Here is a 12,575-nt window from a genome sequence, read left to right on the forward strand (position 1 = left end):
AATAAGGAGCTCCCGAGGGGTGAGGGATGTCAGGAGCCCCGTTCTCCTTCCCCAGCTGGATGTGGGTTGCGGCAGGGGAAGAAGGGGATTCAGCATGAAACATCTGCTCTGTACTGGGGATCTGTCTGGGGCGCAATCTACACGTGTATGCGCGTATAGAAATCACAGGTTCCCGCAAAAAAAAGCAGCCGACAACGTACGTCCAGATAAGCATGTATGTCTGTGTAGATGTTCATCACGATATGCGCAAATAGTTTGGAAAATGTTGGCTGTAACATTTTAAAAATGTCCTGTCTGTTGTCCCCAGAAAACAGTGCCTTCAGCAGAGGATGGAAGGAAAAAGTAGTAGCTCAGTTTGCCATCAGCTATTTTCCTTAACAACCTTCCTGCTAGCCAGTAATGCCAGCAATATCCAGCCTCTATCCAAAATCCAAGCTCTATCCGAAATTCAAACTCTATCCCACAGAGACCTTCACCAGTAAAAGTGAAAACCAGGGCTCTTACAAATCAAGCCCTTTTGGTGGCAGAGCCGGAGGCAGCTCTCCTAACTCCACCGTGTGGTCACCGTGCCAGGCACCTCAGTCATTTAGCACCAAGGCTTAGGGTACCCTAATGCCATCGCCCTGGCCAGGACCTCTTGTAGCTCCTTCCCCTACTCAGTAGTGTGTCCCGTGTTCAGTTTCTGTCCCCTGCTGACACATGAGTCATTTTGGGAGTGGAGCAGGGACGTGAAAAGCCAAAAGTGTGCCCATATCCTCTGACATATATCCTGTCTGGAGCTTTCCTGCTGTGATGGAGCTGACCACACGAGGTGCAGACAGACAACCAAGATCTTGCAGAGTCCATCCCTGGGCTGATCCTGCTCAGAGTTATCGTGACTTATTCAGTGGCAGCTGTCAAAAGTGAGTTGCATTGTAATCACTAGAAGGGAAAAGTGACAATGAAAAATAACAGTAGCCCATTTGTTCTCTGGATTTGGAGGCATCCAGCAAAGGCAAAAATATGTCCCTGCTTTTTCATTTCACAATGATGGATGAAGAGGTCTGTGAGAAGTATGTGTTTAAATTTGATATTAGGATCTTGAGTCATGCCTACCTTTTGAGACACAATATTTAAACAGAGAACCCAAATCAGAAGATGTTCCTGGATGTTGAAAGCGGGCATGAGTCAGGGAGGGACTTTCAACTATCTCTTTTAAGACTCTCCATTAAATGTCTGGTTAACAGCACTGAGGAGAAATTATGTTTAAATTAAAGATTCTGCCTATTTTCTATGTGAGTGCTGAAAGAACTACAAACTGAGCTAAAAACTACCCCTAGGAAACCTGACTCCTGCTATTTCCAAAAGAAAACCAGAAAATAAATAAATTTAAATAAAAGAAGGTAGTACTTGGTGATTTTAAAGAGGTACTCTCCAGCTCATAATACACGGGGGAAATAACCTCAATGTCATGAACCAGGGGCAGACCTGGAATTGCTACTGGTGGGTGACAGCGAGGCTTTGGGAATTCAAGGTTTGCAGTTTTGCAGATACTCAGACTCACCAGAGCCCTTTCCTTTTCCACGGGTTTCTTTCCTCAGACATGGAGTACAACTATGAGGCATTATACAGGGCAGCTAGACTTTTACCATCTAAAATCAAGAACACATTTGGCTGCTCCCTCACAACATGAATAAGTTTTCTGCATATTCCCCTGCCCAGTTAGCTTGGGGGGTGACCATCACAATTTTTTTGTGTCAGAGAGGGAAAGATGGATCTTGACCATCACTGGGGCTGTGCTCACCTGGCAGGTTTCAAGTGTTCTGTGCCAAGGACAGTCCTGAGAAATGCCCTGCACGGCTTGGCCAACTTCTCCAGCTGCCATTTTCATCACCTTTGCAACACGTTCATGCTCCTGAATGTGGCCACGAGGTTCAGGCAGTGACCCTTTGGTGAGGAAGTGGAGAGTGTGCAGCATGGTTTGCTTTCCCAGTGCTTGGACTGCCACTGATCTGGCCTTGCTGTCAATAAGCTTTTTGGCCCTATGTGGGCTAGAGGCTTGGCCATGCTGTGCCAGCCCGGCTCCCTCCTGTGGAGGGCTGCTGGCCATGCCAGTGACCTGCACCCTGCACACCCCTGGCCCCAGCACCCAGCCCTGCCCATCTGAGTCCCAGCTGCAGACTTCTGTCTCAGCTCTGCTGCTCAAAGGCTTGAGACAAAAGGAGAATCACTGGGCAGCCCAGGTGGGAAAACAGAAATGTTTATATAAACACAGCAATACAGCTTAAATCAGGCTTTTCCACTTGTATCTCTCCAGACAAGTTTTTCCTTCCTTCCAGGGAGAGCTTCCCAGCTGAGCCTTCAGCAGAATTACATTGCTCATGGTGTACACCAACACTGCTTCACGAAGATTTGGCTTCAGCCATCCTCCTCAGGAAACTGATTCAATTTTTCTGCATCTGGTGACTGCTGCCCAGGGTCACAGTCTTTCATAAAAGAGCTGATGCAATGCCAGGGCCATGGTGCATGGCAGCAATGAGCAGAGCCATGTCATGGGCAGCACAGGCCATGAACTTCAGCACCAGATTTCTTTAGAAATACATGGTCTAATGCAAGGCTGTTTCCACCTTCCTAAGACCTCCCCACAGACTCACGACTCAGCTGAAGCACTGGGCTAGTGAAAAATTCTTGCAGAATTCTTTTTGTCAGAAGGTCTCACAGTTTTTTCATTGTTGTTCCCAATTGTCTGAGGACAACGAGGCCCAAACCAGCAGTGAGGTTTACCACAAGACAGTATCAGTGAGCAGACACTTTAAGAGAAAGAACTGTCACATTCCAGTCCTGGGATGCACTAACCACTCTGGTTTTGCTACCACAGTGCTAGAATGCAGATAAAAACATCAAAACTAAGCTAAGGTTCTTTTATGATAACACATTCCTTCCTAGTCTTCCCTACAAAAAAAAAAATCTTTTTTATTTAGCAGTAAGTTCTGCAAGGGGATTTCATCTGGTGTTGACATCTTGGAAATTTTATTGGATCTCCTCAGTTACCCCCCCAAAACTGTTGAAAAAACCATGTACTCAAAAATGCTTGCTGCAAGGGCTTTGCAATGTTTGTTTAATGCTGTTTATTTATCTTCTTTAACAACATTCCCTGTCACCCTTTCTATTTCACAGCTGGAAGTTGAAACAAGAAGAGGGGACTCGAGTAATGAGGGAATAGGCTGAAAACTGGGGAAAGAAATGAACCCTATAGCCAAAAATAAAGGCTTGCAAAAATTGATTTTCTGAAGAAGTATGAAGCAATTCCAGCTTTAGAGCTTTTTCTGGAGATAGGAGAATCATGCTGTGGGTGTGGGTGCTGTGGGTGCTCCATTCAAAGAGCACTGCTGGCGTGGCTTTCCATCCTTTCACCAATGCTTTCTCTCCTCCTTACCCTCATCTAAAGAATCTGTTCTTCAAAGGTGTTGAGCCCACTCTGCAGAGCAGCAGCCAGCAGTCTCTTAGGTTAATGGTGTCTCTGGTTTTGACAAGTTGACTTTTGGGCGCAGTTATATGTTGCAGAGAAATAGGGTAGGGGACCATGGCTTCAGAATGAGTTGGGACAGGACCTGGCTCAGTCTACAAGAGTTCAGAGTTGATGCCTGCTTGAAGGATGATGGCAGCTGCAGGTCTTTCAGGGTTGTGTGTTTCAGGAGTTCAGGTGCCAGGGATCTGATGCCAGCTCGTGGGATCACCACCCTTGTTTGATGTTGTTTTCTCCCCATGCCTTCTTTTGGAAGGTGATGATTCTTTGTTATATTTTCACGCACTCTTCCTTGTCCAGGAGAGGTAGCAAATGGTTTCATATTTGAAGCGGAAAGCTAGGAATTGTTTGGTCACCTGGCTCCAGACAGTGACTTGAGGAGCCTGGTATCACGGCATTTACCAAAAGTGCTATTTATGTTTACAAGAACTGGCAGCATCCTGGTCACTTGCTTGCTTTCTGTCATGTTCCCTGCACCACACACACACACACCTTAAAACATCAACTGTTGCTCTATAAATTCAATGGTTTCCACAAATTCCTGAAGATCCCTTGCTCCATCCTCACTCTTCAAGCATGGCTAAGCTCAGTATGGATTACCTGGGCTCCTCAGGTGGGAGCACCCAGAAGAGTATCAATGGCCAAACCCTCAGCTGCCTTTGGAAAGGCAAGGGTTGGACGAAGAAGCTGATGCTTACCTGGCCACCCTGCTGAAGCTGAGTGGGAAATATGGGGTTAAAGAGAGTCAATAAAGCAGCTGAAATCATTCCTGTCTCATTGCCAAGGTTAGAAGGGAATGTAAGTGTAACTGGGGTGATGGCCATGGCTTCAGGCTGTGGCCAGGATGGCTAAATTCCCTGTCATTGATGAGAGAATAAGCTGTCAAGATAATCTTATCAGCATCAAGAATTAGGCTGATAACATGCTGATGACTGGGATAGGGTGCTTATCTCTGCACTTTGCTCCATCCCTTGCGGTCTGACTCCGTGCCACACATCCTGCCCGCCCTCCTCCCCTCCTGTTACCCCAAACAGGCTTTGCTCCCAGTCCTCGGGCTGCCAGCAGCAAGAACCCAGCCGGTATTGTCTAAACAGGGCCATACAATGGGCAGCATTGTTGATACTGGATTTTTGCCCTCATTGAAGATGACCTCACAGCCCACCCCTTGGCCACTTCAGCCAGCCCCTCGGGACTGTGAGGCTGTCTTTTGAACTCGGGTAAATAAATTGGGAGAGGAGGGGGAGAAGGGGATGGGGACCAGAGGAACACAGCGGTCTTTGTGTTGCCACCCTCTCCTCAGCACTGGTGCTCTCTGGTGTCCTTCTACCCACATCAGACATGGCAGGCCAGGTGCCAAGGAGCCGCATGCCGAGCGCCCATCCCCGCCCGGCGCTCGCTGGGCAGCGGCACCTCTGCATTTCTGCAGCCTCCCTTCCCCGGGTGGCAGCGTGCTCGGCTCATCTCAGCTGGCCTGTCTCCTCCTCCAGGCCTTCCGTGCCTTCTTCCGCACATCTGCAGCCTACATCTCCTGCCCCTCTCTTCAGGCTGCGACCGTCCTCCTTAGGAACCCCATTCCCTGCTGCCAGCACCGCGGGAGTGCCGAGCGGGGATCTGCAGGAATGCCACCTCCTGGCGGCAGATCTGGCCCAGCTGAGGTGGCGTGGGCAGCGCCGCAGTGGTCCGTGCTCCGTGCGGTCAGCCCGGCTCAGATGCACCTCACACGTCCGCGACACCCACTTGCGTCTGCGGGCGGATCCCCACCCGTGTGGGGAGAGCCGGGATGCTGCGTGGCTGTGAGCGTGAGCCCTGGGGACACGTTGCCACATAGTCAGCACAGGGGGAAATTGCAGCACCGGGGAATGGCGAGGGCGCATCCAAGGTCAGTTTGCAGCTGCCTCTTGGGCAGAGCACAGTGTCCCATGCCACTGTTTATCCTGTTTGTGTGCGTGCTCTGCATCATTGCCATCTACCCTGTCTCCTTGCTGCAACACCAGGCTGACCTTTGATGGCTGTCCCAACATTTAGGAGAACAAAAATAGTTTACCCAAGTTAAAAATAACCTGGGGTCTAAAGATCTGGGAGATGTTTCCCTTAGATGCTTGCTGGCTGAATCTCAGATATTCATTTTTATCCTGGAGAGGTTTCTGATAGACTCCTGTTAGGGGAAGCAGGCATACCCTGGCAGGGAGTGGGGTTGCCCTGAGAATGCACACATGCTGCTCGGATAAGAAGCATGAAGAACAAAGGAGAAACCTGCTAGACACTCAACCCAATCCTTCCTACTCTAGGCTTATCAATGGTACACAGATGAAAACCTCAAAGATGGGGTGTGTCTCTCCCTGTCTGCTTCTTCCAACTTTTTCTACATCAGATGAAATGTTGCTTTTAAAGTGAATGCTTTATTTCCTCTTGGACACCAGGACTAGAGCAGAGAGCTTTGTACTCTTCCAGAAGCCAGCATTGTTTTTCCTCTTTTTACTCTCTGCTTATCCCAGTGAAGAGCTATATACTGTCAAGAGCATTTCATTGGTTTTGGGATTTTTTTTTTTTGCTCCTGTCTTTGTCTACATCCATTTGCAACTGAAAATCTTTCAGGATTCCCCTCTAAGCAGAGTGCCTCCCCACCATGGTGCATAGGCTGCAGCAGTGTGCATGGCTGGCCCAGTAAAGGACATTTTGAGTTCTTAAGGAGAAATGTCCTACAAGCTGTTATGTTTCTGCACAGCAAAAGGTCCTACAAGCTGTTAGGTTTCTGGCCAGGAACATTTTTAGGTTTCCTTGCTTGCTCCTTTAGTTGCCTGCCTGGTTTTGCTGCCTTTTCAGGTCTTTAAAGAACTAGTCTACCCTGTCTCCTCTAAAGAATGGAGCTGAAAATACTCTTGCCTTTCCATGTCTACCTCCTCACTTAAAGTAAAGGGCTGCAGACTTCTGGGTTCCTGTTAGTTTTCGTGGGTAAAAATGTTCCATATTAACCCGGTGTTCATGTCTGGAGTGTTAATAGAGAGAAAGTTCTGTTGCAAGTGTAAAAGAAATTCTGAGCAGGTAACACTGAGGGGACTCTGCAGCCCAAGCAGATGACAATCTGCTTGTAGCTACTTCTGCTACCTTTTTAAAGCATCATCATTTTGTCTCAAAAATCTTGTGACAGTACTAATGCAGCAGTCTCATTCAAAATGTCAGTCTACAAAGGCTTCTTACAAAGTCAGGTCCTCATGGCACTGGAGAGCTGAGCAGATGATTGGTCACCACACACATTCACACATTCACACAGCAGGCATTTGGTATGTTTTGGAAGGTGTGTGTTTTCCTTTGTCCAAACTGTGTTTGAGAGGATCATGTTTGCAGAGGATTCAGGTATAAACTTCAAGAACAACCAGTGTTGAAAATTACTTCAGCTTTCTCTAACTGATAATGCCAGCTGATTTTATTTCTGATTCTTCAAGAAAAGAGAGCAAGGTAAGGGTGAAGTAGCAGAATTTTATGGCTTTTCGTATAGAGTTACATGACATTATCACCACTGTTCTTATCCTCCTAATTTTGCCTAGATGAAGATGGTTGTGGAGGTTTTGGGAAACTGGGATAAGAGCCCCCACTTTCAGTCTGAGGGTTGCTGGAACAACTCTGGGATCCATAGGTACTTTGAATTTCCCTGCTGATACACATGAAAAAAGGCAGACCAAACTTCCTCCTCCTGTAGACTGTACTGGACTAGGAAGAGTAGAAAATATGTTGGAGGTCACCCTGCTTAGATTTCCAATAAGATCTTGGCAAATGGGATACATGGACTGAATGAAATAATAGGATGCAATTCACTAGACAAGTACAAAGCTCTGGTTTGAGGTGAAGAGTCAACTATCCCAACCTGCACTGGGAGAGTAACTTGGTGAGACAGCAGCTCTGCAGATAAAGAATCTGGGGACAGCAGTGAGTGTGTGCTCACAATGCCACACTACAAGCAGGGTGAACTGTAGGTGTACAAACAGTGGCATACGACAGACACAGGGAGTGACTGTCTGGTTCTGCTTGGCACTGGGGACACCCAAGGCCTGAGGGATTTCTTTGTTTGTCCACTGTGCCAGTTTGCTTCTTAAATAGCCTGCTGACTCGGTGGTGTGCCTTGGGAATAACAACTCTGAAGAAGGATTTGCATGTAAAGATTAGCAACTCTAAGACTTGAAGAGCCTCCCTGAACAGTAAAAATATTACAGAGGGGAATCCAGACAGAATCCTTTGCTGCCTGATACTCCAGGATCCCAGCTAGCATGCCTGAATGCTGAGATAGAATGAGTCTGGAAAGCACTGGAACACAGAGAGGAGCTAAGTGGTGTGCAAACACACAATGTTGCCAGAGACTGGTTTGGCCCCAACTCCTTCTTCACCTCCTCTTTCTCAATCACTCAAGTACATCCTTTAAAAAACTAGCTTAATCAGGTGATTGGCTCATCCCTGGATATCTATCCCATGCAGCACCTAATCCCAAAACTGTTGACAGACTCTTGGTGTTCAAATGGCCACCTAAGCCTTCCCCATCTTGTCTTTCTACCTATAAAATATAAACTTCATGGATTATTTGGAATTACATGATGAGGAATAAGGAAAGAAAAATGCGTACTGTGCAGCATGGGGCTGTGCAAGTTGAATGGATATAATTGCATTGCAGAAAAATTATGTTCATCTAAACAATGATTTGGTTACAGAAAACCAGAGAATCATTTGCAGCTCCTGAGGAATCTGCTTCTCTGCTCTCTGGCCAGGACTTGGCCAGCACCTTTCCCCAGAAGAACAGTGGAGTGAGCTCAGGATGTGCTGAGGTAAAGCTAGAGCAGCCCTTTAGTGTCCAGAGGATTCCTGTCTTGGTTTCCAAAGATTTCAGGATTCCTTCTTTTGCATTTCCTCCCTGGGGCTCACAGCTGGATCTCAGGGGGTGCCAGGCCTTCAGATGCAGGGACCCTGCCCTCCTTCTGGTGCTGCTGGATGTATCACAAACATTTCTTTCACCCCTGGGAACAGGGTATATCCTCTTCAGCATGTGTTAATGTGAGCCTTAGCTATAGACTATGGGAAAAACAACATCAAAATGTCAACTGCTGACACTTGACAGCTGCTAGAGGAGGGGGAGAGGGATACTCCTGCAGCAGGTATCAGAGGTGCCTGATGTTTTTCCCTGGATGACCCCGATTGCAGTATCTTTTATTGCTAAAGTTTGCTCCAGGCATGACAGGAACAGGCAGGGTGAGTTTCCCATCCAGGAATGAGTTACATGACAGTTAACCAGTGCTGAGGATTTACGTTTGAACTGCTAATCCAGTTTTATACCCCCAGCCCCACCCTTTGGACTTTTCCTAAATTATTCCACATGGGATATTGGCATTGTCTGCCCCTGCCAGAGGCCCTGAGAGGTGGAAGTATTCCTAAAGCCAGCGTGCAATGATTAAACTGCAGAGAGCCTGGCAACTTTCAGCAGATGGCTGCGGTACGTCCTTCATAGCATGTGTCTGCCACTCGTGCTGTAGCTTGTGCATGATCTGTGCATACACAGATCAGTAATCAGCGAGAGAAAGTTTCCCAGGTGGAATAAATTGCACTCCCTTCATCACAAAACACCTGCACTGGGCCTCAGGTGGGGTTGGTTGATAGTGAGTGCTCTGCTGAGCATTTAAAAAGCCTGGCTGCCTCGCTCCTGGCTGTAGGATATTGCTGTTGCTTTGTCCTGCTGAGGACGGGTTGGGTCTTGTTGAGGCTGTGCTGGCTCGGCCCATGCTGTCCTTGTTAAGCGGGGTGACAGGCAGTAATTGACGGAGTTTGATAAAGGACAAGCCCAGTGTGGTATGGAAGGTGAGTGCTGGTGGGACTGGGGTTTCAGGCGCTTGTGGCTGCTGGGGAATGCAGTTCCAGGCAGAAGAGCCACCTGAGGAGGGGGCAATGCCGGCAGGGGGGACCAGCGGCACGAAGGGCACACGAGGCGCGTCCCGGGGCTGCGCTGCGCTGCCTGTCCCGGAGGGCTGTGGCACCAGGGCAGCGGGCCCTGGAGAGGGGACACCGGCGACTCTCGAGGGGCCGCTGAGGGCAGCGAGGCCGTGAGGGCCGCGGGGCGCTGAGCCCGCGGAGCGCTGCCGCCACCCGGCGGCCGGGCCGGGTGCAGCGAGCGGGGCCAGGCCCGGCCCGTGCGCTCCCGCGGGGCTGCGGCGGCGGCAGGAGCGGGAGGGTGCGCGGGCATCCTCGGAGCATCCCGCGGCGCTCAGCTGAAGCATTTCACCCCAGCTGAGACGGGCGCACCTGCCTGAGGTGGGCTGGACTGCCATCGCTGAGAGATTTGAGCACCATCCTCGTGGGATTCCTCCAAAAAGGCAGAAAATATAAGCTCGCTTGCAGCATCACTGTTCCAAGCAGGGCAGCCCTGTGCCAGTTTGTAGCCACGTGCTAAGCACTGCCCAGCAAACATCGGTGGTCACAATAGCGAGTTTAAGTGCTTTACTGAGCTCTTAAGCATGCAACTGAGGAGCAGATGAAAAGTGCTGAAGTATAAATAATAGCTAATGAAACCAAACAATATTTCGGTGCAAGATTTACTGTGAATAAACTGAAAAAACCACAGGCATTACCTATGCTTCAGAGATTAAATGCTTTAAAAAGTGCTGATGCATCTAAAAGTGAGAACACACAAATTCTGGAGGAGGGAAACAATTCCATAACAGAGACCTTTTTACTAGTCTCCCATTATATGACTGATGCTATTCCATCAGAAAGCTGGATGCAGCACTGTCATTCTCCATCACACTTTCTTCTGTTAACAAAGCTGATGGTAACGACAATCTCATCTCTCACATCTGATAAGTCCTGCTATTTTTTTCCCCCAATGTGTTAATGCAACATGTATTAATGCAACATTCCCCAAAAACCAAGCGTTTAGGAATCAGCATTCCTTCTTCTCATTGCACTTATTCAACACAAGCTTGCAGCCTGCTGTGTTCTCAGAGATATTATACAGAGACTCTCTTGCATCTGGCAGATAGCTGGATCCGGGAAGAAATCTTTGGTCTGAGTCCTGCTTTGTCTTTGCAGGGACAGTGGCAGGTGTTTGCTTGTGATATGCCATGGGACACAGACTGTGTGTGTCCTGCTTCTTGCTGGCTGTGATAAACCTGGGTAACAGGAGCAGCCTGTATCCTGACACCCTGGTACTGACAGCAGCCCAGCCTATGAGAACTGACTCCTTGAGCCCCCTGATGGATGTTTCCTGGCTTGTGACATGTGTGGATCACCTCTGGGAGTAAACTGTGGGTTGGTTGCCACCCCAGAGCGGGTTTCATTGCACAGGAGGAAGTACCTCTTGTTTTGAAGCTGGTCTTCCTGAGGCGCTTCTGTTTTTGAGGCGTGGTGCTCAGCTGGGCGTGCATCACTGCCCACGGTGTGTCAAGCACAGACTTTCTCCCGGCAGTGCCCGTTGGCCCAGACAGTTCCTGGGAGCACAGAGCGTGTCTGCTGCACGTGTGTGGGGTAATGTGCCCACACATGGACCTGCACAGCTGCATGGATCACAGTGAAGTCTCAAGAAAACAACACCCTGCAGAGTGAAAGTAAAGGTTCTTCGTAATCAAAACTGTATTTAGAGATCAAGAAAATTTAGTTCTGTGTTCTAAAAAGAGGAAAGAATCAACCTTATCTTGTAAAGGACCTAGTAACTTCATCCTATACCTGCTTCTTTTTGCTCAGGTGGAGTTGCACATGCACAGTCCCAGTGAATTTGCAGCCAGCCAGTGAAGTCCCCACTGAAGGCCGCTGCACAGGTACGTGAACGTAAAAGAGCTCTCCAATGTGTTAGGAAATATGTAAGTGTTAGTAAATATGTCTTTGTACAGATGTTTATGGAAACTTACCGCTAAGTTGTACATCATGGTAACAAGTTTTTATAGGTCAATTTCAGCCTGTCCTTAGCTAAAATGCCCTTCGCTCTCTCTTCACCTTCTCCTCCTCAGGCATTTTTATCTTGACAGGTTGGAGACAGGTAGGGTTGCTTACTGAAACAGTTCTTATATCTTGGTCTGCAGAAAGCACCTTTTGTGCTGGTTCCTCAACAAGTCTCTCATGAGATGGTTGGATTCCCTAGCCTCTGAACATAACTAGAATAAGAAAGGTATTATTAAAATGTAGATAAAATCCGCCTGTTTGATGCAGAAAAAGAGATCGACAGAGAAGACTTCATTTAAATGAAAAGTAATGAAAACACATGAACATTAATACACTGTGCTGGGAAATTTTTCAAAATGTCTCATAAACAGTTTACTCAACATCAAGGTACTGTGCTTGGAAGTCTGGGTTTTTATTTCTGATGCTTAACAGTTGATTAGTGCTGTCACCACTACTTTCCCTTTCCCTATTCCTGATACAATCCATAGAGATAACAACTATCTCTAGCTCTGTTTGTGTTGCCTGGAAGTGGGAACCAAATGCTTGTGTTGATGAGAACCTGCTGAAAATGGATTATTGCCAAGAGAATTAACATAGCACCCTAAGTAAGAAAACAGGAACTTGGATATTGAATTGTTTATGCATGGTTGTGTCTCCTTCTTTGTTTGTTTTAGTTGCAGTGAAGAGTGACTATAGAATACTGTGTACTGCTAAACTTATATACTAGATTTCTCAAGGCATCTGTAAATCTTTAAACCTCAGTGGTGATGATTAAGCTCCTGGAAGAAAGCTAGAAGTATTGTTCAAAATCTGTGCCAAAACTGATTCTGTTATAGAGCTGGATACTTCTGTCCTGGTCCTCTATCAGCTCTATTCAGCACAGAAAGTTGGTCTGTAGCTGGTGTCACCAGCATCACCTCTAGCTGGTGAAAACGTTCCCACCAGGCAGAGCCACTTCAGCAGAGGCTGGTGAGCTCCTGGACAGCCTGACCTCTTGGGTCTGGTGAGCAGATCTGCCTTCAGTCCCAACGAGTGACTGCTCTTAGTACCTGATAGGACTTTTCGTCTAACCATGACATCTAATGCTGTGTAGTTCTCATTCAGTGTTTGAGAGTGCTTTTTGGGGGGGAATTTATGAACTCTTTGGTGCTCTCTTCTCTTT

Source organism: Camarhynchus parvulus, chromosome 6 (genome assembly GCF_901933205.1).
Source record: "Camarhynchus parvulus chromosome 6, STF_HiC, whole genome shotgun sequence".
In the NCBI taxonomy this organism is placed as follows: domain Eukaryota; kingdom Metazoa; phylum Chordata; class Aves; order Passeriformes; family Thraupidae; genus Camarhynchus; species Camarhynchus parvulus.